At 45.8% G+C, this 24,543-nt stretch overlaps 1 non-coding gene across 1 annotated transcript; it reads left to right on the top strand.

Moving 5' to 3' along the window:
* The first annotated feature begins 7,645 nt into the window (after positions 1-7,645).
* Positions 7,646-7,727, top strand: Trnal-aag (transfer RNA leucine (anticodon AAG)). Its single transcript has one exon. It is a non-coding gene; the product is annotated as a tRNA-Leu (tRNA).
* The last annotated feature ends 16,816 nt before the right edge of the window (positions 7,728-24,543 follow it).

Here is a 24,543-nt window from a genome sequence, read left to right as displayed (position 1 = left end):
GGGGTGAAGAATGGGGGCACAAAAGAAGAAGCAGGCAAGGAGCATAACGCAACACTGAGAGGAGAGTTCAGGCAGGATATGCTGAAGCTTCTCCTTGAAACGTTTAGAAGGAAAACGTAAACAAGGACAACTCCCAGGGATTGGCGAGAGAGAGAGAGAGAGAGAGAGAGAGAGAGAGAGAGAGAGAGAGAGAGAGAGAGAGAGAGAGAGAGAGAGAGATTAGCTAAGAGTTAGAACGAGAAAAAAGATGATGTAAAGGAAAAAAAAAGACAAATGGAAGTTGGAAGACGAGTGGAAAGAATTAAAAAAAAATTGGTGTCTCAGAAGTCGAAGAAATCTGAGGAGGAGGAGGAGGAGGAGGAGGAAGGCGGGGGGGGGGGGTGCGGTGCCTGCCAGTGGAATAATGAGCACCTGGAAACTAGTCACTGGGAATCGTCGTCTCACCGAAACACTGGCACCAAAATGTGGGGATTCTTTATCAGGCAGTAAAAAGAGTTAGCAGTATGAACCAAGGAAGTAGCGAAGACATATTTCTGGTTCATGGGTTTGATGTATATATATTAATCCATCAGTAACAATTTAATTATAATTTTTGACGCGTAACGGTTTGCTGACTGACCCTCGTCCATCTTGTGCTGCTCCTTTGCCGCTGAGTGAAGGGGGTGAGGTAAGCAGAGGGAAAGCAGGGAGTGAGAGTGGCAGCGTGAGAGGGAGATGAAGTAGAGAGAGGGCAGGAATTGTCTGATCTGGCTGGGAGTGAGAGTGACGTGTGAGAGGTGATGTATATTGAGAGACGTGAGTGTGAGTGCATGAGAATCTAAGAAAAAGACAAAGACGTGCATAGGAGCAGAGAAGCTGAACCAAACACAGGCAAGCAAGTACACAGACAGGGACAGATGGACAAAAAGAGACACAAGGATACAAACAAAATCAAGAAAAGAGTAATACGGACAAGTAATACACAGAGAAACTAGCACAGAAACAGACACTCTTGCACAAAGAAACAACACACGTCGGGACAGACACTGTCGTGATATTAACGCGCATGAAATTGAAAGAAACAGTTTAAATCTTAAGGGAGAAAGGAAGGCGGGAAGGGAGACAAACTGGCTGTCTGGTCTGCCTGTCTGTCTGGTTCCAACACTGTCCCCTCACCGCACCTCGTCTCTCACTCTCCCCCCAGCACATCCCCCACTCTCCCCCTTCATCCTCATCATTTTTCCCTTATTTCCCTTCTTGTTGTACTGAACTTTTCCTGGATGGCAAACCTGGATACAAGTGCTTTTGTATTATCTTTACACACACACACACACACACACACACACACACACACACACACACACACACACACACACACACAGATACAGACGGGCAGACACACATTCGCACACACAGGGAGGCTTATGTACTGAGATCTACTGACTGTTTTGTTTCCAGTATAGATGTGATCATGTATAGACGGTGTGATGAACGGGCTGGCATGAATGTGTGTAAGTCAGTAGATAAAGAAGATTTTTGTTCATCATCTGGCTTTTATTGTTCCTTAATTTACACACTTAAGGAAAGATACTTAAAATATTTGTTCCTGTCAGTTTTCTTTGTTTTCTTTTTTTTACACTTTTTTCAGGATTTACAGATTCTTACGTGTCTCTTAAACATGAATTTTTGTCATTATCTCTATTAATTATTTTCTTTATCTATCCACTCCTTTTTTTTTACATGTTCCTCTTTTCTTTAAAGTTTACCTACATTCTGTACACTCAACGCTTCTTTATCGTCCTTATCACCATTCTGTCTGGCTTATCCCCTTCACTCCTTTCTTCCTTCACTTTTCCTCTCCCTTCCTCAGACATCCATCTTTCCCTCTGCCTTTCCCCATACAATACAAGCTACTGCCGTTCTGAGCTTCCTCCTTTCTTTACTCTCCTCTTTTTCAACACTTTCCTCTCCCTCCTCGTTACCATCATCTGTCCTCTTCCCTCCTTTCTTTACTCTCTTCCTGCTCTTCAACACTCCCTTTCCCTCCTCCTTACCCTCACCTGCCTCTCCCCACGTCACCATTTGTCACTTTGCCCTAAACCATCCATCGCTCTCTTTTCCTAACGCTCACTCCACCCTCCACCCTCCACCCTTCCTTCCACCTTCACCCATCACCATCATCACACTCCCCTGCTCCTTCACCATTCTCACCATTTTCTCATTCTCCTTGTCTCTGTCTCCTTTTCTTCACACACACACACACACACACACACACACACACACACACACACACACACACACACACACACACACACACACACACACACACACACACACTCAAGGTCCTCTCTAATGTAACTGTCTCCCATTTTCTCTTCATGCTTTTTCGACCCTGAGCACAATTCTCCTTCCTCACCTCGTAAATAGATTAACTCTCCCCTGCCATTCTCTGGAACATTAGTCATAATTATTTCTGTTAATATAATCCTCCTCCTCCTCCTCCTCCTCCTCCTCCTCCATCGTCTAGGAACAAGACTGGAGGCAAGGGAGGAGAGAAAACACACCCTTTTCATTCCTTTGTTAAGAAGTGGTCATGCACGAAATTCATTGGAAGAAGGATACACCCCTACTCTCTCTCTCTCTCTCTCTCTCTCTCTCTCTCTCTCTCTCTCTCTCTCTCTCTCTCTCTCTCTCTCTCTCTCTCTCTCTCTCTCTCTCTCTCTCTCTCTCTCTCTCTCTCTCTCTCTCTCTCTCTCTTGAAATAAAATAACCTAAAAGAATGTAATGTGTCCTTAATTTGAGTTTTCTTACTTTAACAATTTCTTTTGTTTTCTGTTTGCATTACCTTTGTTTTTGTTCTTGAATTCTTGACGAGCATGACACGGAATAGGGGAAGACGTGAAGTCAACAAGGTCAGAAGGGCAACAAATATCACAGCAGTGGTGGAGGATACTGAGATGCAAGGCTACATAAGAGGAGTTAACTCTCTTTTGGGACTGGCATCTTCAGTGGATCTTTTCTCGATGTCTTTTTTTTCCCTTGGCCAGAGTTCTTATATAAAAATTATAGTGATGATAATGAGGACAACGCCAAAACACTATCCCCTTTACAAACGCTCTGGGGGTGAAGGTGTTAACAATTAGAATAATTCTCTGAAAATAAGATTTCTGTTAGCATTTTTCTCACCTTCATAGGAGAAGTCTTTTCCTTCCCCGCTCCCTCCGTCCACTCGATGTGCGAATACAAGGCGAGGAAAACTGTGCCTGAAGCAGGACACTCGCTGCTTCTCTTCACAGCTTGGCCTTGCACTGCACGTTGACTTTCTTTTCTATGTCCTTCTTTCTGTCTCTCTTTGGCGGCGTCTTCTCAAACCAAATTATAACTTTTCCCTGCGCCAATTGAACTTGTGGAAGCAGGTGGACAAAGAACCGCGGCGGAGTCTTTCTTTGGCCTCCCCATCTGCCCTGCCCTGTCCCTGCCCCTGCCCTGCCCTTCCCTTTCCCTGCCTCCTGCCCTGCCTCCTCTATATACTCCATTTGTTAGGGTTTCCAAGTCCTCGTCCTCAGGTTGAAGTTTCCCACTCTCTCTCTCTCTCTCTCTCTCTCTCTCTCTCTCTCTCTCTCTCTCTCTCTCTCTCTCTCTCTCTCTCTCTCTCTCTCTCTCTCTCTCTCTCTCTCTCTCTCTCTTTCAATGGCTGGAGATTACAAATTAATCAAACCTCCCATTGTCTCGTGCCTAAAATTTCGTGCAGGACGTGGTGAGGAAATGAGATGTTTCAGGTTCAGTACAAGACACATTGGAAACTACCTTTATTTGGTACAATTCCTGTCTGTCAGTGTGTTGAATTCCTTCACTGTAATCCTCAGGAATTGAAATCCTTCCTGTTTCCTGGGGTGTGTAAAATAGTTACTTTTGTTTTTCTGCTGCGGTAGAAAGTGTTGTTCTGTGTGTATGATTAAAAATTATCGCCAGACTCTGGCGAAGGAGCACACACACACACACACACACACACACACACACACACACACACACACACACACACACACACACACACACACACACACACACACACACACACACTTCTATGGCCAGTTACTTGTAATGGCTATCGTTTTGAAACACTTAAACCTTAATATCAGAGTTGTTATTGGTAAAGATCATGCTGAGGATGTATTTGGTTATAACTTTTCGTATTGCACACTGTGATAATGAAGTTCCCCACAAACAAACACCAAAATTCTAGCCACGCCAGACAAGCCACTTGAAGATTAATGAATAACCTAGAAAGAAATTATAATCTTTTTTCTCCTATAGCAGTCTTTACAAAAGTGACAGCTCGTAATCGGCTGTTATCACTTTATCTTCCTTTAACGGCCTTGCGGCGTCCATCTGGCGGCGTCTGTTTTGATCAGCGGCGCTGCGGAGGCTGGGGAGAGGAAGAGGCGGCGAAGCTGAGGTGACGGCCAGGGTGATGAATGGAGAGGCGCGAGTGTGAGGAGGAGGAAAACGGTGAAAAGTAGGATGAAGAGAAAGAGGAAGATGGAGAAGATGAGGAGGAGGAGGAGGATGAGTTGGAGAAGAAGCACGTTGGTGAAAGGGACAACCCAGCTTACTCTCCCTTGGTCACAGCGGCACCAAAGCTCCACACCTCTTCCTGTCCTTCATCCCTCATCTCTTCCATATGCCCAGCAGTGCGATTATTTCTTTCTCATGTTTCTCTCTCTCTCTCTCTCTCTCTCTCTCTCTCTCTCTCTCTCTCTCTCTCTCTCTCTCTCTCTCTCTCTCTCTCTCTCTCTCTCTCTCTCGCATCTCGCTGTCACTGTTATTTCATTCGTGTTGATTATTTCAGTATTTATATATATATTTTTTTTTCATTTTGCTATGTTTTTTTTCTTTACTTCTCTTGCATTACCAATATCAACACAGTGTCCGTAACGCAAGTATTTCCTCTCGTTGAAAGTGAATGTATTCACTAATCCTTTTTCTAACATAAGTTTTACATTGTTTACCTCCAGGTGGGTGGAGTTGGCGTGTAGGAAACTTGTTGCTGCTGTGTCGCGATGCCAGTGATGAAACATTTGAAACATTTATTTATAGCCAAGTCATTTTACATACTGGTATATATGAGTATATCAAATCTTTACAGTTAAACCAAGCTAGCCTATATAAAGTAGAACTTTTCAGGCAAAAAGGCAGGGGTGTTTGAAGCCAGGCGGTACATTCAGGCAGGTAAGCTTGTTACCAATCAATGTTACGTTTTCTGCTATGCATTCTGGCTATTTCTTCTCTGATTTCTGGTCCTCCTCCTCCTCCTCCTCCTCTTCCTCATCCTCCTCCTCCTCCTCTCTTGTTTTGGTATATGAACACGATAAAACGAAATGAAAAACAACTTTGCGTCATGTTTACTCAGAACGGAATATTGGAGGGGAAGGATTGCATGAGACATTAATTACAGGTAATGCGGAGAAAGGGAAGGGCGGCGTGCTGGGGGGGGGGGGGAGCTGAGGGGAAGAGCGAGAGGGAAGTAATTATGTCTGAAGTGAGAAGGGGAATAGAGAATAGGAGACGGATGAGGGGAGGTGAGCAGCGAGGGAAATATTCACGGACTGACGTAACAATTGAGCGCACTTTTAGCTACACTTCAGTTTGCATGATTACACTGCAGACCGCCACGAGTGTTGTCTGTGTCTGTGTCACGAGTGTTGAGTGTTGTCTGTGCCACGAATGTCGAGTGTTGTCTGTGCCACGAGTATTGAGTTTTATTTGTGCCACGAGTGTTGTCTGTGCCGCAGGTGTTGTCTGTGCCGCGAGTGTTGAGTGTTGTCTGTGCTGCGAGTGTTGAGTGTTGTCTGTGCCGTGAGTGTTGAGTGTTGTTTGTGCCGTGGGTGTTATCTGTACCGTGTTTGGAGCGGTGGAGCGAAGTTTTGATGTCTCAGTGGAATAATACAAGATATTCAACGAAATACAGTATTTTTTTTTTAATATAACAAGGATCATAGTAGCATTGAAATAAAACTTAAACAAATATGAAAGATAGGACGCCATTTGTTTATCATCATCATCATTATCAGCAACACAGCAGCAGCAGCAGCAGCAGCGGGTCTTTTCTCTCAACGGTGTGCCGGTGAGAGAAAATGTCCCAGTTTCTCATGTCGCCTGAGTGCTCCTCGCAAAATAGATAAATAAATTAATAAATAATGTCACTATACACACACCTGTCCAGCACAGCTGTAAGTAGGACAATTAATACGAGGAAGGGGAGGCATGGGGGAGTCGCAGGACACACCAGGTAATGATGCTGCCAATAGCACGTGTGATGAAAAGTTCCTATCAATATTGCTGATAGCTCTGTGTGTGTGTGTGTGTGTGTGTGTGTGTGTGTGTGTGTTGCATCGCTGCACTTCATGCAACTGTAATTTCATGAAATTAAAGCGTTGGGTTATTGTGTTCATTCTTTGATGGACGTTATGGCCAGTGTTTGGAGTCAAAATCTCTCTCTCTCTCTCTCTCTCTCTCTCTCTCTCTCTCTCTCTCTCTCTCTCTCTCTCTCTCTCTCTCTCTCTCTCTCTCTCTCTCTCTCTCTCTCTCTCTCTCGCGCAAGAGGCACTGTTGTGAGTCAGAATTGGTGTGTGGGAGGCTGCGGGCGAAGTGCCGATCCCTCATGGCCCGGTCTTCCACTCAGAGTTAAAGTGATATTAACGGCGACACTGGTATATGTATGTATGCTCCATGGCTCTGGCGACACTCCGATGCATACGTGTGTGTTTCCACGAGGTGATGTCTGGTGCCGCCATCTGGTGCTCTCAACGAGGGAAGCGTGGAGGAGTAAAACTGTCGAGGATCCATCATAGTTACTGCAAACTTTACACTCTTTTGCTTGATGAAAAGGTGCGACACATTCAAGCACCGCCAGTAATTTCCCCGTGATAGTTTTAAATTGCAAGAGAGATGGAGGAGGAGGAGGAAAAGTGGAAAACATGAAAGAGGAGGGATGAGGGACGAATGGGGAACTTTCTCTTTCCTCATGTGATGTTGTGTGAAACTGAAATATAAATAAAAAAAAAGTTTGCCAACTAAGCTTCTTCCTCGCCACTCGTGTCAGGTTGCCCAGAATGAAGGCGAGAGGACCCGTGCCCGATGTATCAGAGAGAGAGAGAGAGAGAGAGAGAAACTCACACTGTCACAGACAATAGTAACCTTCGTCACTTTAAAAACGACTTTCTGAAAACACAGCTGGTGCAGCGCCTGGGTGGTGGATGGGCGTCACTCTCTGCCCACCTTTCCTGCTGGCATGTCATCCCGTGATGCCCTGCAGTGTCTCACCGCCCATCCCTGTCCTGCCCTGCAGTATCTCACCCGCACCTGTTACATTGAAAAATGCAACCGTTTGTTGGAAGTGATTTAAAAAAATAATGTCCCTCACCCTGCCCCGCTCGCTGAATAATTCTGTGTGTGTGTGTGTGTGTGTGTGTGTGTGTGTGTGTGTCCCTGAGAAAGAGAGAGAGAGAGAGAGAGAGAGAGAGAGAGAGAGAGAGAGAGAGAGAGAGAGAGAGAGAGAGAGAGAGAGAGAGATGGGGGGAGGGAGGGAGGGAGATTCTTCATATGGTGAATAATATTTAAGCTTCCGAACGGGGTATTTTGTGTTGCTACATCGTTTAACATATACGGTAGCGTGGCCGAGCGGTCTAAGGCGCTGGTTTAAGGCACCAGTCTCTTCGGAGGCGTGGGTTCGAATCCCACCGCTGCCATAAGTTTGCCTCTGATGCTTTCCCCGATCCATTTTAAAAATTCCAAGTACGAATTTAGGAAATTGCCAAACACTCTCACTTCTCTGTTTACAGGCAGCGCCACGTGTAGACCTGGCGGCTTCCTGCAGCTTCCCTCTTTTTGTTGTCGTTTTGCTCAGTCTGTGGCGAAGAAAACCTGTACACCAGGGGTTCCCAACCAGGGGAGAATTCTCCCCTGGGGGGAATTTCAGGTTTTCAGGTTGGAAATTGAGACCATAGATTGGCAAACTCAAACTGTTAGAATGTTAATCTTTTATTGTCTTTGAGGTCCCCAGGGAGACAAAATTCAGTATGCATCAGTTACCTGCTGCAAGCAGCTTATCAAACCGTTCACCACAAGGATTTTCAGTATTATATGGGTATTATTTGGAATGCACTTTTCGAAGCAGACAATCTTAGAAAGGAGGGGGAAATGACATTCTGACATATGGTGAAAGGGGTGCATGGAGCAAACAAGGTAGAGAACGACTGCTGTACACAGTTTGTTAAGGATCACAAGGCAGGATGGAGCTGTGCCAGCATGTTCAGCCCCTGGTGAAGAAAACCTGTACACAGTTTGTTAAGAATCACAAGGCGATATGGAGCTGTGCCAGCATGTTCAGTCTGTGGTGAAGAAAACCTGTACACAGTTTGTTAAGGATCACAAGGCAGGATGGAGCTGAGCCAACATGAACTTTTTATTCTTCTTCTCGGCCTGACAGGTAAATACATAAACAGCTTTCTCTTCGTGGCGTGTGTTCTATACAAACACAAGTAAAAGACACGCCAGGCCTACGTGCACCATTCACGGCCTTAAAAGCTTTTGTCAGATGTAGGTTAAAAGGATAGGAATGATTTAGGGGTTATAACAAGGGTGACGTAAGCAAAATTCTCAGGATCAGTAATCAGGATAGAGCAAGAAATAATAGGTTCAAGCTTGGAAAATTTAAGTTCAAGAAAGAAATGAGAAGGAACTAGTTCTCAAATAGAGTGGAAGATAAATGAAACGGACTCAGTAATCAGGCTGTTAGTGCTGAGTCATTAGGGAGCTTTAAAAGATTAAACAAATTTATGGATGGGGATGATAGGTGGAAATAGGTAGGTATGTTTCATACAGGGACTGCCACGTATAGGCCTGATGGGTTCTTGCAGCTTCCCTTATTTTCTTATGTTCATATGTCACAGCGTGGATTCGTAAAAGTCTTTCTCGCCACCGCTAATCCTAACATTTCCCGAAAGGCTTCGACGTGTGTCCCTTGAAGAGGACCGAGTCACCCCCGCGTCCTGCAGCAATAAAAGGTTGATGCTGCAGAGCAAGAGGATGGGCGAGGGTTGGTTGTGCAACGCGGCGACACGAGGCGCATTTTCTCTCTCCCACCGCCACTCTGGGCTTAGTGATATTTAATACTTCTCTTGCTAACCGACCTCCAACACAGCTCTCATACATGCATTTTTCTATCATCATAATTGGCTGTGGACATATTATAAGACTATCAATGTGAACAGAAACAGTGAGATACAAAATAGATCATTATAGAGCGTGACACTGAAAGTAAAGAAGCAGTATCCCACTGAGCTGAGCCACCAAGTCAAGGCAACAGTGCCAAGTGCGTAAGGATAAGCTGTCTGGCTTGTATTGTTATATTTCATTGGATAATTCAAAGATTTATCAGGTAATTGATCATTGCATCAGAGTGCGGGTGATGAACGGTAAGATGTCACCAAACCTGAGTCACTGTGAAGAGTTGTCACCACGCAGCGAGTTTTTATAGGATTGGTGAAGATAACAAGTGACTGGTGAAGAGGAGGAGGAAGGGGAAGGAAAGGAGAGGTGGAGGAGGAGGAGGAGGAGGAGGAGAGTAGGGTGGCAGTTATTGGTGACTGTGTTGACACGCTCCCTGGTCCTTCGCCCCCCTCCTCGCCCTGAGAGTTTTCCAGCGGGCGCGAATAAAGGGAGTAAAAAGGGAAGGAAGGGAGAGTTGATGGAGCAAAAAGAGAAGGGGCAAGGTCAGGCGAGAGGTGAGCCAGTAATGGTGGTGATGGTGGTGATGGTGGTGGTAGTAGAAGTGTTGTCTCCCGGAGGTGTAGGAGGCAAGGGGGAAGTGGCGTGAGGTGCAGGAGGCGAGGGGGAAGTGACGTGAGGAGCAAAGAAGGGAACAGAGCAAAAATGTTCAGGAAGTGATGGAGTTGCAGGTTGTGTGAAAGTCAGCATTGTTAAGGAAAATGTGTAGACAGACGAGGGGGATGAGGAGGAATGTGAGGAATGATGGAGTAAACTCTCTCTCTCTCTCTCTCTCTCTCTCTCTCTCTCTCTCTCTCTCTCTCTCTCTCTCTCTCTCTCTCTCTCTCTCTCTCTCTCTCTCTCTCTCTCTCTCTGCGCCGTATGGAAGTAATGGCGCCTGCAACAGTTTTCCTTATGTTTTCATTTTTACCCCAATTTGTCATGATGAATATTCGTCTTCTTGCTGCCGCGCCGCGCCTCGCTCAGCCTTCACGCCTCGCCCTCAAGGTGTCCCCGCGGCGACGCAGTGACTTTCCATCACCGCCACGCTTCCTCAAACTTTCATCTTGCTTCATTTTCTCTGTAAATCGAGCTTTGATATGTGGAAATATAAATATAGTGATGTGTGTGTGTGCGCGCGCGCGCGCGCGTGTGTGTGTGTGTGTGTGTGTGTGTGTGTGTGTGTGTGTGTGTGTGTGTGTGTGTGTGCAGGAATGTACATACCTGCGTGGTGTGCTTGCAGTACTGTCTCAGGCAGCCTCACAAACACATACCGCCGCTGCCTTCATGGACACTCAAAGGTCACCATTGTACAGCTCCAGCTAAACACTGGAAGCTGTGTCCTGAGGTGCGTGTGGTGCCTCGCGTACTTGTGTGTTTGCTCACATACTCTCATCTGCCGTATTACGCAAAGGTGGAAGTATTACCATTCTCTGCTACTTATTTTTTTAACTATTATTCACGGAATTTAACTGCCATTGGTGTGATTAATATTAAATAACACTACGTATGAGACTTCACAATTTAGCAGGAAAATATAGAAACTCTTTTTTTCCTTCATCTTGTCGATATGAAAATGAATACGGCAAGTATCACTTGAAAGTATTATTTTAATCATCCTCACATTCCTGAACGTTGACAAGTTGGTTTCAGATTGTCTACCAACGTAGAGAGGACGTGATGAAGGAAGCTGAAAGATAAGGAGCTCCCACCAGATGGAGCGTTGTTGGGTGTCTGTGGGAGTTCAGTTTGGAGAACCTTATGGTCTTCATTCTGCTTGGCTGAGAGATCAAGTAAAGGAAAACAAGCGTCACGCACAGCTTCACTTTACGCGCGGCCTCCACTTTCCCCCCAATAGCCTCGGGACAAATCCCCGGCTCGTAAAATACACACGAATAAATGGAAGGAAGGCAGCGCGGCGCCCATTATGTAACGAGTCACTGGGGTCACAGGAGGCGCCTGAACCTTTCATCTGAACCGCTTATTTTTACTGCCAGCCGGGGGAGTTAGCGAGAGGTGAAACTTGGAGAAGCTTCTCGGAGAGTAAAGAGAAACAACGGAAGGAAAAGAAAAGACACGCGGCACATTTTTTATATTCTTCGGAACACTGTTGTTGGTCTTGCCTCGAAACACACAAACTCGCGTGCCAATTTACGGGATGCGGGAGGACTTTGGTGAGCGTCGCGAGTCAGGCAGAAGTGAAGTGCGAGCGTCGCAGATTGGTCTGAGTACACGAGAGAGAGAGAGAGAGAGAGAGAGAGAGAGAGAGAGAGAGAGAGAGAGAGAGAGAGAGAGAGAGAGAGAGAGAGAGAGAGAGAGAGAGAGACAGAGAGAGAGAGAGAGAGAGAGAGAGAGAGAGAGAGAGAGAGAGAGAGAGAGAGAGAGAGAGAGAGAGAGAGAGAGAGAGAGGCATCACCATCTTCACGAACGCAACATCCCACCTGGAGCAACACGGTAATTCACAGCACACCGAGTCTGTCTTTTTTTTTTTTTTATGTAGGAGGGACACTGGCCAAGGGCAACAAAAATACAATAAAAAAAAAAAGCCCACTGAGATGCCAGTCCCATAAAAGGGTCTAAAGTGGTAGTCAAAAATTGAAGGATAAGTGTCTTGAAAGCTCCCTCTTGAAGGAATTCAAGTCATAGGAATGTGGAAATACAGAAGCAGGCAGGAAGTTCCAGAGTTTACCAGAGAAAGGGATGAATGATTGAGAATACTGGTTAACTCTTGCGTTAGAGAGGTGGACAGAATAGGGGTGAAAGAAAGAAGAAAGTCTTGTGCAGCGAGACCGCGGGAGGAGGGGAGACATGCAGTTAGTAAGATCAGAAGAGCAGTTAGCATGAAAATAGTGGTAGAAGACAGCTAGAGATGCAACATTGCGGCGATGAGAGAGAGGCTGAAGACAGTCAGAGGAGTTGATGAGACGAAAAGCTTTTGATTCCACCCTGTCTAGAAGAGCGGTATGAGTGGAACCCCTCCCAGACATGTGAAGATGAGGTCCTTGTACAGAGTTAGCAGCTAGGGGGATGAGAAAAACTGGCGGAGACGTTTCAGAACACCTAACCTCATAGAAGCTGTTTTAGCTAGAGATGAGATGTGAAGTTTTCAGTTCAGATTATAAGTAAAGGACAGACCGAGGATGTTAAGTGTAGAAGAGGGGAAGATAGTTGAGTGTCATTGAAGAAGAGTGAATAGTTGTCTGGAAGGTTGTGTCGACTTGATAGATGGAGGAATTGAGTTTTTGAGGCATTAAACAATACCAAGTTTGCTCTGCCCCAATCTGAAATTTTAGAAATATTAGAAGTCAGGCATTCTGTGGCTTCCCTGCGTGAAATGTTTACTTCATGAAGGGTTGGACGTCTATGAAAAGACGTGGAAAAGTGCAGGGTAGTATCGTCAGCGTAGGAGTGGATAGGACAAGAAGAAGTTTGATTTAGAAAATCATTGATGAATAATGAGAAGAGAGTGGGTGACAGGACAGAACCCTGAGGAACACCACTGTTAATAGATTTAGGAGAAGAACAGTGACCGTCTTCCACAGCAGCAATAGAACGGTTAGAAAGGAAACTTGAGATGAAGTTACAAAGAGAAGGATAGAAGCCGTAGGAGGGTAGTTGGGAAATCAAAGATTTGTTTCAGACACTATCAAATGCTTTTGATATGTCCAAGGCAACAGCAAAAGTTTCACCAAAATCTCTAAAAGAGGATGATCAAGACTCAGTAAGGAAAGCCAGAAGATCACCAGTAGAGCGGCCTTGACGGAATCCATACTGGCGATCAGATAGAAGGCTGTGAAGTGATAGATGTTTAAGAATCTTCGCGTTGAGGATAGATTCAAAAACTTTAGATTGGCAGGAAATTAAAGCAATAGGACTATAGTTTGAGGGATTAGAACGGTTACCCTTTTTTAGAAACAGGCTGAATGTAGGCAAACTTCCAGCAAGAAGGAAAGGTAGATGTTGACAGACAGAGCTGAAAGAGTTTGACTAGGCAAGGTGCAAGCACAGAGGCACAGTTTCGGAGAACAATAGGAGGGACCCCATCAGGTCTATAAACCTTCCGAGGGTTTAGGCCAGCGAGGGCATGGAAAACATCATTACGAAGAATTTTAATAGGTACCATGAAGTAGTTGGAGGAAAGGGAGGAACAAGCCCAGAATCGTCCAAGGTAGAGTTTTTAGCAAAGGTCTGAGCGAAGAGTTCAACTTTAGAAATAGATGTGATAGCAGTGGTGCCATCTGGTTGAAATAAAAGAGGGAAAGAAGAAAAACAAAGTTATTGGAGATATTTTTGGCTAGATGCCAGAAGACACGGGGGGGCTAGATCTTGAAAGATTTTGACACTTTCTGTTAATGAAGGAGTTTTTGGCTAGTTGGAGAACAGACTTGGCATGGAATATAAAGACTTGGCAGAAATATAAAGTGCATGAGATTCTGGTGATGGAAGGCTTAAGTACCTTTTGTGGGCCATCTCTCTATCATGTAAAGCGCGAGAACAAGCTGTGTTGAACCAAGGTTTGGAAGGTTTAGGTCGAGAAAAAGAGTGAGGAATGTACGCCTCCATGCCAGACACTATCACATCTGTTATGCACTCAGAACACAAAGACGGGTCTCTGACACGGAAGCGTTAATCATTCCAAGGAAAATCAGCAAAATACCTCTTCAGGTCCCCCCAATCTAGCAGAGGCAAAACGCCAGAGGCACCTTCGCTTAGGGGGATCCTGAGGAGGGATTGGAGCGATAGGACAAGATACAGATATGAGATTGTGGTCGGAGGAGCCCAACGGAGAAGAGAGGGTGACAGCTTAAGCAAAAGGATGAGAGGTCAGGAAAAGGTCAAGAATGATGGGCGTATCTCCAAGACGGTCAGGAATGCGAGTAGGGTGCTGCACCAATTGCTCTAGGTCATGGAGGATAGCAAAGTTGAAGGCTAGTTCACCAAGATGGTCAGTGAAGGGAGAGGAAAGCCAAAGCTGGTAGTGAACATTGAAGTCTGTTGTAGCAACGACGTCCCAGAGCAGCGCCGTCCCCGAGGGCGAGCAGCAACGCCAAGAATTAATATATGACTCAGAGATGGGCTGGGTTACCGGGACGCTGCCGCTCGAGAGGCGGACCAGAGAGGAAAGGAATGTGCGCAGTTCTGACTTACTGAATTTCGAAAATTGCCTCCATCTGCCACACAGCCTTCAGGGTTTGTAACCCAGACGCAGTGATGTAAATCCTTTTCCCGCAGCGCGGCAGAGGATTTGCCAACTGTCTCAAGGAAGGAAGAGGAAGAACATGCAATTATTATCATTATCATTATTATTGTTATTATTGTTTATTATTATGTATGCGCGCTTATGTGTGTGTGTGTGTGTGTGTGTGTGTGTGTGTGTGTGTGTATCATTCACCTACGGTCGCCTGTTGGTCACCTCGCTTGCTGATCAGCCAGCCAGCCGTTCCCCTAAGGAAAGACCTCAGAGCTTGTACTCGAATTCGGGCCTTCTCGGTTGCGAGCCGAGCGCGCTGACTAGTACACTACGCTGTGTGTGTGTGTGTGTGTGTGTGTGTGTGTGTGTGTGTTACATGTAGGACGTAACACGAGTAGCTACAAATTCTCAGACAGACTTGCAGTAATATTTTACTCTGGGCAGCAAATCTTTCCTACTTACGCTTGTATATTGTGTTGGTATTGGTTGTGGCGTGATCCAGATTGGAAGTGTACCGCGCCTTTGACTGCGTGCTGGGGAGGCTGACGGAGGCAGAAGGAAGGAGTATAAAAGAAAGGAGGTGTGGAGGGGACGTCACAGGAGCGGGACAGTGTGTAGCATCAACTCTCTCAGGCTCTCCTTCCCTTTCTTCCTTTCTCCCTTTCCTTTTTTTCATATCCTCTACCTTCCTTCCTTCCTCCTTTCCTTCTTTTCCCCGTTCAGCTCCTTCATTTAGTACTTGTTTACAGAAGATTTTTTACTCGAAATAAGACACTGCTCCGCATGATAACTAGCACCCAGTGTTCCCCGTCCCGATGGTCCTCGCCAAGTTACAGACACGGCCAGTGCAAAGTCACCCCAATGTTTGCCTGCCGCAGGCCTCGTCGCTGCCTCGTGCCTGTGAGGAGCTTTGTCCAATGCACTTTGCCTGAGTAAGCAGCAATCGGGACTCACAGAGGCATCCCAGCCCGCCCACACTAAACCGCGCCAATTTGGAAAGAGACGATAGTGTTTCTCTTTCCTTCCTTCACTCCCAATACACCGGCGCACGTGTATTAATAAGTGTGCGGAGCGTGCTGATGCATCTCAGAGAGAGAGAGAGAGAGAGAGAGAGAGAGAGAGAGAGAGAGAGAGAGATTCACGAGTTTCATTTCACGTGCTCCAGTCCTAACATTATCGGCAATGAGGATTGTTGAACGCGTCACTGGAGTGGCGAAGCATTCATGAATCGAGGTTGAAGGAGGCGCACCTACAGGCGCAGGCTGGCAGGGCGGCAGGGGACGCCTGGCCCTGCCTTGTGCTGTGTTGTGAAGACGGAAAGCCGCTGAATGTGAGATGGAATACTTAACTTTCCTTTCTCTTATGACGGGTTACTAAAAGCTGATTCTTGTACTGGAGGAGGACATGTTTAAGTGGTGTAGAGACAGTGAAAGTCATTGAATTATAGGTGTATTTTGAAAAAGGTAGATGTGTCAGAGGTGAAAAATAAGTTAATAGTCAGTTTGAGAGTTTCCAAGGGAAGCGGCACAGAAACAAACAAACAATATTCCATTGCTGAGACATAAATGATGCGCGCCTTTTTGTTACAACCCGGGAACGCCGTGTGGAGGCGCGCCAAAACCTTATTACTTAACCAGACACACGCGGCGACGCCCAGCAGGCAGCGAGTGTCCTTCGCGTGCCAGCAGGAAGTGAGGGAGAGGCGCGGCGCGGGGAAGGAAGGAAGGAAGGAAGGAAGGAAGGAAGGGTGGCCGCGGTGACTTGCTGTAGATTGTGTGGTGCACGACGAGAGACGCACACTGATTTCACGACGCAGGTTTCATCTCAAGATGTACTTAATCTTTGGTCATAGGCGAGACACACACACACTCACACACACACACACACACACACACACACACACACACACACACACACACACACACACACACACACACACACACAGCAAGCTGGCGCTGCTTGGACATTCAATTCGTGGGCCACTTTGCGCGCCTCGCCCAGTGGCCGCGGGAATTTCATCAAGCGCCTCGTGGGCAGCAGTGTGAGCGGCACGCGAGGCCAGGCCCTGTGTGCCGCCGTGCGCCTTGCTCGCCTGACATTGCTTTTATCCTCCAGGAATTTGGCATCGATAGTCTTGTCAGTAATTCCATAATGTGCAGCATTTGGTCTGTCTCAAGTAACAAAATAATGAAATGGAATGTATTTGAAGAGCACTGCGGTCATGGCTCTTTTACTTTTAGTAGAAAGCATCATTGCATTAAGTATTATGTATGAACAGCCCGACACTATGAATTACCACCACCACCACCACCGCATCCCTCCCCATCCTCCATCACCAGTCTGGTTCAGCTCACATCGAATTATCTTATGTTTTATTTCGTGTTTATAGTCCGGGAAACTCCGCTTGGTGCTCTCTCTCTCTCTCTCTCTCTCTCTCTCTCTCTCTCTCTCTCTCTCTCTCTCTCTCTCTCTCTGTCTGCAATAGAAATTCAGCTCAAAAGATTTTATTTCTCAGTTTCATCACTTATTATTTTAGTTTTAGTTTTTATGTTTTATGAATTGTGTTAGTTCGAATTTTCATTGTAATATATTTCAAGTATGCTTCAGCCTGATATTGAAATCTTTGACACTTTCAGTCTGTATATCAGTGAGAATAGCCATGTTTAATAAATGAAAAAATAAACTATAAACTGAACTAAACTCTCACCCTCACCTCATCTCCAAACTCATGTCAAAGTCTTTATGTTTATAGTGCTGGGGTAATGGAGAGAGAGAGAGAGAGAGAGAGAGAGAGAGAGAGAGAGAGAGAGAGAGAGAGAGAGAGAGAGAGAGAGTTGTCATTAAGAGGCAACACGTGTGCATGTAATTATGGGTTAATAATAAAGAAAATATGGAAATGTGTGTCGCTTAAACACGAAGGGAGGTTTATGGCGAGTGAAGCTTCATGATGTTACAGTGTTATTAGTCCCGTCTCTCTCTCTCTCTCTCTCTCTCTCTCTCTCTCTCTCTCTCTCTCTCTCTCTCTCTCTCTCTCTCTCTCGTCGCCACCAGTGACGGGTGACACACTGCTGAGTGGCGGCTCGTGAGGATGAAGTGATGACAAGTTTCCGTGGAAGGCGATCACTCCCATCCTCTTCCCTCATCCCAGTAATCCTCGTCACTCCTCTGCAGGGTTCCATCTCTTCTATGTCTCCCTTTTCTTCTTTTGTGTTCTCCTCCTTCAGGTTCTCTCCGTCTCTCTTCCTTCTAATTCCTGTCCCGCTCATCACTTTGTAATTCTCGCCCCGCTTAGAGGACCCTCTTAACTCGCTCCTATTCCCTTTCAACCAGTGACTACATTATACCGCACTTTGCTCTCCTTGCATTGATAATCACTATCGTAGTCATTTTTTTCTTAGTGTGTCACTTTCACCTCCCTGTTAGTCTCCTTTAATCCTCATAAAAATTCTTCCCCTGCTCTTCTTCACCTGCACTCTTGTTCCTCTTGACACTCTTTCCTGAATAATCTACGTGGTAACCTTCCTCTCAACTACTAATTATATTGGCTTATCTTCCATCACTTGGATCTTTTTATACATATTTCAGCTCGTCGCTTCCTAAACCATTAAGGTGTTATGGCTCCCCTTCTCTTCCTCTTCCTCCCAGCTCCTCAGTAGCGCCGCCACCCTCCTCCACTTACATTTTATCCCCTCAGCACGGAAAAATAGGTATTGTCACCTCAGACGAACCTCGCCGCTCTTCTCACTTTACTGTCTCCCTCTCCCTCTCCCTCCGCCTCTCTCTTCATCTCCCCTCCACTCTCTTTCCCTCCCTCTTGTGCGTAATTCAGTCAGGGTTGCCAGTCACGGTATTATTTCAGGGTTCTTTTCCAGCCCGTGAGCGACTGTTCTCGTGCTGCCTTTGTCCCTACACACAGTGTACATCAAGAGAGCTTAAAATATTTAGTTTCCTCGGTGTGCACCAGGAAGACACCGCACGCCGCCAGATGGCATTACAACACTGCCTGTCGCTCACTGCTCGAGGGAACTAGTTCGGAGCCTCGTGAAGTCTCACAAATCAGCGAGCCCTCAATGCCGGACTCTGCCGCCGTGAGGCTTAGGATTGTGTGAAGCGTCACCATTCTTCTGTTTGAGATCGGAGTTGTCTTGGCCATTGTTTTCTAAATAACACATCTACGTCTTGCTCCAAAACTGTGTAGCGTTTGTCACATGTAATGGTGAGTGTATATAAGATAGACCTGTGGACCAATGGCGGAGGCTGGGCGGCACAGGAGCCAATCACACGCCACGCATCACCGGGGAGAAGGACCAGAGTGTTGGTGGTTCGTATGTGCGTTGCTGGTGTCATGATGGACGGAAGTGATCGCGGCTTATCTTGGTCACCCAGCGTGACCCGCCGTCAGGTTACTTCGCGGAGGAGACAAAGGTGCAGTGCCTCAGACGAGCAGCTATTGCTGCGCACGCATCGCCGCCAGTATTCTAGGAAATGGATGTGTACTCATAACTGTGTGTCCTTGCCTATCTTGCTGTTGGGCGCCCGCCTCGCCCAGCGACTCCTGAAGGCACAGTCTCCGAACATCCATGTCAGTTTTGGCGGCAATCCTCTTTATTTTAACTTTCCGATGAACTCATCAGTTGTCCGCCAGAGGCAGGTGTTCGCCTCCATTGGTTCCCATATTTATGTCTCAGTGGGTTAAAAAAAAAAATACGGAAAGCAGCGCCATCGGCACGTCAAACGAGCAGCTGAATCCTCACGTGACCGGCTCTCCTGAGACTCGTCCTTTCTGGCCCGCATTCCTCTTACACGATAAGAATAGCAGCAGCAGCAGCAGCAGCCACATACTCCTTCACCACCACCATCATCACTAACCACCACCACAACCACCACAACCTCATCGTTTTTCTCTTACTCCTTCACTACCACCATCACCACTGCCACCGCCCGTGCCTCGCCCAGGCAGCCCACAGGTACAAGCTCGGCCTTCTCAATTATTACCAATGGAAAATTGTGTTTCCCCCGCAAAGTGTTGTTACAAAACCGTCCCTTCAGTATTCTTGGAAATATTTCAGTAGGCTGAGTAGGGGAGACCGCATTATGTCATCGCTGGAGAGAGAGAGAGCGAGAGAGAGAGAGAGAGAGAGAGAGAGAGAGAGAGAGAGAGAGAGAGAGAGAGAGAGAGAGAGAGAGAGAGAGAGTTTCAAGCGCGGTAAAAAAGAATAAAGACTAATAGAGAAGGAGGATGTAAAATCGACGGTACAAGAAGAGAAATAAATAGGACATAATTCAAGAGAAAGAAAAGGTAGATGGTGTCCATTATAAGACAGAAAACCCTGAGAAGCAGAATATTAGCCAAAGAGCAGGAAAGAAGGGAAAAAAATGTAAAGCATATTAGATATATTCGTAAGATGTAGGACGAGTGAGAAAGGGGAGAAGGTGAAAGCGTTTGAGAATAAAGACCTGTCCAAATATTTCTTTCATTCATCTTCCTTCATTCATACTTATTCTCCTACACCTCTTATTATCCTCCTTGTTGCCTATTCTTTATCGTTACCCTCCTGCTCTTCCTCCTCCTTCTCCAATAATGCAGCGTGCCTCGTGAGAACAGATTCTACTGTATAAAGTTTGTCACTATAATTTCATGAAGCGGCGAGAGAGTTGAGGGTTGTTCTGATGGTCGAGTCGGTGCCTCGCAAGTAGCGGGGAGCAGAACCAGTCGCCCGATGCTGTTTAGAGGAAGGCTGCGTGGAGGAGCTGGGCGTGGTGCAGATCCCGCCTGTAATGAGTGGTGGGGTTAAGGGAGACGAGGAGGAAGAGCAGGAGGAGGAGGAGGAGGAGGAGGAGGAGGAGGAGGAGCAGCAGCAGCAGCGGCAGGCGGCCTTTATGGATACGAAGCGGTTGATGGATAGAATGTGACACGGGAGTTTTCTTTTCATTCATCTTTTTCTTCCAGACGGAGAGAGGAGTGTGGTGTGGGCGACGAGGATATGTATGTATTAGGAATCTTGGGTACCTCTCTCTCTCTCTCTCTCTCTCTCTCTCTCTCTCTCTCTCTCTCTCTCTCTCTCTCTCTCTCTCTCTCTCTCTCTCTCTCTCTCTCTCCATGCTGGCCACAACTCTGCATCTCTGCGTGTTGCCGTTGGTGTCTGTGCTGTTGTTATTTCTGTGTGCGTTAGATCAACTCTTGGTTGTTTTTTCTGGGGAGGTGGAGACGGCGAGCGAAGTCTGATCGGAGAGAGAGAGAGAGAGAGAGAGAGAGAGAGAGAGAGAGAGAGAGAGAGAGAGAGAGAGAGAGAGAGAGAGAGAGAGAGAGAGAGAGAAAGGTGAAGGAAGGGAGGATTATTGCCAATATAAAAGTGATGGGGGAATGAGAGAGGCCTGGGAGGGTTTACACGGAACACTCCACTGTGGGAGATGACGCCCTGAGGGAAAGGGAGGACGCTGGCGCCGCTGTGGAGAGACGCGCAGCACTGCCAGGGAAGCTCAGGGCGCTGAGAAGAGGACGTGGAGTAAAAGGAGGAGTAGGAGGAGGAGGAGGAGGAATTGCAGATATCTGCTGGAAAAAATGTAAAAATATATAGTCAGGATTTGAAGGAGTATGCAGAAAAAAAAAAAAAAATATATCTGGGTGTTGTTTTGAGCGGATCATATTTTTTTCCCTTATCAAATCAATAGAGGAAAGAAGACAGGCTTGCTCAGGCCTGTCGTTACTCCCTCCTTCCCTGATCATCCTCCCATTGACTCCGTGCCTCCTGTAATGTATCTTGGGAGGCAATAACAATAACGTCTTGTCGTTATATAGTAAAGTGGAGAGCTGACGGGAGGAAGGGAAGGCTGATGAAGAAGAAACAGGAGGAGGAAAGGGAAAGACGAAGGGAAGAGAGGAGGGCAGGGAATAATGGAGGTAGAAATGGAAAAAGGGAATGATAGAAGTCCCAGACCGGGAAGATGAAAGTGAACGGAGGGAAGGAAAGCTCCAGCGTGTTCTAGTTTTGTACACACGAGTATTTACTGAAGCTTTTCTGTGGAGCGTCATTGCCTACACTTGTTGTAAATACTAAGTAAAGACGTGGCCGCGTTTCAGGTGAAGGGAGAACAAAGCCAAGCAGTAAGCGCCCGCCCTTGTGGCAAACACTGGGCAGTCCTGAGGTTGTCGGCCGCTGCTGTGTTGTGGCGCTGCGGGGATGAGAGAACAGAAGAGGCGTTTTCTGTAGTCATTTCTTTATAAACTTTTTATATTTATTTAAGAATAGAGCGTAAGTGTTTGTGTTTAAAGAAATTACTTTGTTTTTTCTTCCTTGTTTATTTTCTTGTGCACGTAAGAACAGTGTGTGGAATTAAGATTACTATTAGTCTCTCTCTCTCTCTCTCTCTCTCTCTCTCTCTCTCTCTCTCTCTCTCTCTCTCTCTCTCTCTCTCTCTCTCTCTCTCTCTCAGCTGCGATCCTTAAGAAGCAAATAACCACGCAAATCACTCCCTTCCCGTGAACCAAATTGGTCGTCCATACTTTTCTTCCCAAACTTTCAGAGCCTCGTGAAAGCTGATCGGAAACTTGCCGTTTTTTGACAGGACAGTTTTTGCAAGAGTGCAGCCATCCACTTTGTCTTCAGAGTTAAAATGATCGACTTTTCTTTTTCTTTTCGTTTACTTGTTCGTTCCCTGATTTAACTTGATGTTCTTTTAGTGATACGGAGCGAGTTTGGAAATGGCAGCAGGATGAGGAAGGCCTGCACTTTTTTTCTTTCCTTTTTTTTCTTTTTTTTTTTTTTTTTTTGCGAGGGGAAGGGTGAAGGTGCTTGCAGTTATTACTTCTTGTATTGTTATCTTACCTATAAAGGTGAATGGTGGCGAGAGAGAGAGAGAGAGAGAGAGAGAGAGAGAGAGAGAGAGAGAGAGAGAGAGAGAGAGAGAGAGAGAGAGAGAGAGGCAATTAAGGGAGGATGTAAGAGGTGGAGATATAAGGGATGCGAGAAGGGAATGAGGGGAGTGGGAAGGTGGAGCAGAAAACCGTGGAAAAGGAGAGGCTGAGAGAATAATGGCAGGAGATGAGAGAGGGACGGCGATGGGGAGTGAATGAAGCAGAGAGAGAGAAAGGGAAAAGGGAGAGGAGGCAATAAGTGTACAGAACAAAGCAAAATAATAATAACAGATACAGAGATGAGATTAAATGAGAATATCCATGCAATTGGTCGTGAAATCTGTAGCGAGAACTTGTATTGCCGTGCCAACACTGACAAGGAATGGCAGAGTACACGACGATAAGGCGACGCAACAAGTACAGGGACGGATGTTGTACAACACTGGAGTGACTATTCCCTGCCCGTGTTGCACCGCGCCTAGGGAAGTGTGACGCACCGGCATGTGAGATGACAACTCAGGGGATTTTCTTTGTTACGTAGCAGGAGTCATGCACTAGTGAAGCAGCGTGATGTCAATGTTGATCATAATGATAATAAGAGAAGTGCACTTGGATTTATTAGATTGTAACTCGGGCCCAATACTGGTTGGTGAAATACATGACATTTTCTCAGTATCTTATAAAAAAATATAAGTATTTTTACAGCATTCCTATTGCCTGACAAGCTTTCAAAGAATTTTCCTCTGTGTGGCGAAAACAAGTGAATTTTTTTTTGTGACTGTCTTTGAAAACTTCGCAATTTCTCATTTACAATAAGTTTAGTGCTTGAAATGGTCTCTCTTCCCCTTCACTAAAGTTCATTGCAATCAAATTTTTTGAGACCCACAATAGCAGGTGGTGGTGATTATGGCACTGTGAAGAAGGGTCGTGGTGGTGATAATAATGCTAATTTTAGTGATGGTGACAAGGTAGTGATGATAGTGGTGGTGGTGGTGAGGGTGAGGCGTGGCGGTTGTAGTGATGGTGATGATGGTAATGGTGGTGGTGCCAGTGGTGGTGATGATTGGTGAGGTTAACAAACACAAATAGCTGCACCAAGCCACACACACTCTGGTTCAGTTGGGTGGGAGTCATGTAGGCACAGGCGTGGAAACAGAACGTTGCCTCACTGAAAAGGTAATGAATGGCGAGCATGTTCGTGTCTCAGGGGAGTGGTGTTAACTGCATATGTTATGTGTGCGTGTGTGTGTGTGTGTGTGTGTGTGTGTGTTCCAGAGCGGCGCTGTGATTCTGAACCAGTGGCTTTGTTTTGTGCTTCATTTGATTACTGAAAATTGTTCTCCTCGATTAACGATGACAGGACTCAGTTTTTAGTTAATATTGTTGTTGTTGTTGTTGCTGTTGTTGTGTGTGTGTGTGTGTGTGTGTGTGTGTGTGTGTGTGTGTGTGTGTGTGTACCTTTGTTTCTTTCGTCTCCATCTGGACCTCTCCCTCCAATTTTCTTCCATGAATCAAATAATCTAGTAATATATTTATTTGATAATTTCCCTGCTAAATTTTTTTTTTACATTGTCCTGAAAAATAACGACTAGTCCCTCTACTTTTCTTTCCTCTCTTATTTTTTCCTCGTCCCTAATCCTCTTCAGTGCTGCTCTCTCTCTCTCTCTCTCTCTCTCTCTCTCTCTCTCTCTCTCTCTCTCTCTCTCTCTCTCTCTCTCTCTCTCTCTCTCTCTCTCTCTCTCTCTCTCTCTCTCTCTCTCTCTCTCTTCCATTAACACTCCTCAGGATAAAAAAGAACAATAATGAGTGAGAAAAATTAGAAAATCTTTAATGCTGAAGTGCCTCTGTGTTAAGATTTTGTGGACTTGTTTTCGTTTTTTTTTTCTTTCCTTTTTTCCCAATACAGAATCCATCTTCCCGTAAGCAGGGTGAAACAACACAACTTAAAAACCTTCAGTGTGTTGTAAGAGAGGAAGAGTGAGGGAAAAAGATAGAGTACTCAGAGAAAACTGCATGAGGAAAAGGATAAAGAGGTTCATTAGCGATTTTATAAACTCTCTTCCGTCGACTTTTATTCTTTTTCAGTTTAATCTTTACTTGTGGAAATGAGATGGCGAAGGGTGAATTAATGGTGGTGGAGGTAGTGTGTGTGTGTGTGTGTGTGTGTGTGTGTGTGTGTAAGCGTGAAAAAAAAACAAGTGAAAGAATGGGAATACGAAAACAAAGATTAAGTAAAAGAAAAATGTCAAGT

This window comes from Scylla paramamosain, chromosome 2 (assembly GCF_035594125.1).
Source record: "Scylla paramamosain isolate STU-SP2022 chromosome 2, ASM3559412v1, whole genome shotgun sequence".
Classification (NCBI taxonomy): domain Eukaryota; kingdom Metazoa; phylum Arthropoda; class Malacostraca; order Decapoda; family Portunidae; genus Scylla; species Scylla paramamosain.
This window is presented reverse-complemented; position numbering and strand designations above follow the sequence as displayed.